Source organism: Sinocyclocheilus anshuiensis, unplaced genomic scaffold (genome assembly GCF_001515605.1).
Source record: "Sinocyclocheilus anshuiensis isolate Anshui unplaced genomic scaffold, SAMN03320099.WGS_v1.1 scaffold426, whole genome shotgun sequence".
Taxonomy (NCBI): domain Eukaryota; kingdom Metazoa; phylum Chordata; class Actinopteri; order Cypriniformes; family Cyprinidae; genus Sinocyclocheilus; species Sinocyclocheilus anshuiensis.
Genome location: NW_015542362.1, coordinates 596,745 through 598,320, shown reverse-complemented (window position 1 = coordinate 598,320; position 1,576 = coordinate 596,745). Strand labels below are relative to the sequence as shown.

Below are 1,576 nucleotides of genomic sequence, written 5' to 3'. Positions count from 1 at the left end.
GTCTGTTAATTTTTTCCTGGACTAGAAATCTGGTCAGAGCCTCAGGCTGCCTCATTACAGCTAAATGACCGCCAACCTTCACTCATGTGAGCGTTGAAGCTGTTAGGGTCCTGATAAAGACTGACCACTCACAGCAGATACAGCAGACCTCAGGGTTGTCCTTTGGCTCGAAGCGTCTACTGATGGTTTGGACCTGAACTTCACCTTGAACCTGAAGCTGAACAGTCTGGGTTTGGACTCATCTCAAGAATATTTCTCTTACTTTGAGAACATCTGGAGTTGTCTGAAGTGTTGTGAGTATCTCAAGACATTTCGTACTGTGCAGAAAACCTTAAGTGGAGGTCAAACCAGCAGTAGTTTCAGCCTGGTTTCTGTTTGGTGTATTTCACTGGAACTGTACTGCTGTGCTAAGGCAAAATGCAACTGAAGCCGAGGAAAATTGCTTCAGAGTGTTTTTCTGCTTGTTTTATTTTGTTTTAAAACTTTGATTGCTTTGGTAATTTTACGTGTTTTTTTTCTAAATCTAAACGTAGTTGAGTCAAAACTCTGAGGCAGGATCATATTCTAATAGACCCAATTTCAGTCATAACTGAATTTTTATTAAAAAAAAAAACTTTTTTTTAAACTTTTGATTTACTTTTGTGTTTTTTTTTGCTTTTGCCTTTAGATAGTTTACTTATGGAGCCTCAGATCAGCTTGGTGTTAGGTTTAATGTTTTTGATTCGATTGTAAGTTTTATTGGATGAGGATGACGGTAGTTATGAGCTGTCATGAGAAATCTCGATTTTCCTGAGATTGCAAAAGTGATTAGAATGAAATCTTAATTACATTTATTGTTTGTGGGTGAAATGAACAAGATGATTATGAAAAGAGACTGACGTGCATCTGTGTTGATGTTTTTCCTTAATTTTTTTAAGCCTCTGTTTACTAAATGTCATGTATGGCATTAACGTTGGTGTTTTAAACTCTTTAAGGTGTATTAATTTGTTGTATTACAATAAATATTCTTCTGCTTTACAATAACAGCGCTCTGAGAACTGCTATTAAATAGCTAAATTAAGTCAGTATAGATATTGCTGTTTGTTTTAGAAGTGTTTTGAATTTATATACACTAACATTCAAAAGTTTGGTGTCAGTAATATTTTGAAAGATTACTTTTATTCAGCAAGGACGCATTAAATTGATCAAATAAATGCTGAGCTTCTAAGCTTTCAAGTCAAGTCTGCTTTATTGTCAATTCTTCCACATGTACAGCACATACACACAGAGAATTTAAATTGCGTTACTCTCAGACCCTTGGTGCATACAGATAACACTAACAGTAGAACATAAATACAGATATACAGATTAAATATAAAATACAACTATACAAATATACAAATAAGGTAAAATGTAAAAAAAAAAAAAATTTTTTTTTTTATATGTATAAAGCAGCACACGGCACATGGCAGATAGAGTGCAAACCAGTGAAGTAAACAACAGTGCAGATATAATGATTTGTAGTGCAAAAAGAGCTTATTTAGACTGATTAAAGTGACTGTGTGTGAGTATTTGGGAGGGGGGAGTGGGAGAGTCC

General features: G+C 34.7%; 1 protein-coding gene across 2 annotated transcripts in view; it reads left to right on the top strand.

Annotated features, from left to right (window-relative positions):
* The window catches only part of LOC107691917 (protein Shroom4-like), a 52,012-nt gene that overhangs the window by 33,888 nt on the left and 16,548 nt on the right, over window positions 1–1,576 (top strand). The window contains exon 1 of one of the 2 annotated variants that reach the window (XM_016490765.1): window positions 84–293. The exons of the other annotated variant lie outside the window; for it this stretch is intronic. The gene's annotated coding sequence lies outside the window, so the exon portion shown is untranslated. Of the gene's footprint in view, window positions 1–83; window positions 294–1,576 lie in introns of those variants that run through there. 2 annotated transcript variants of the gene reach the window in all.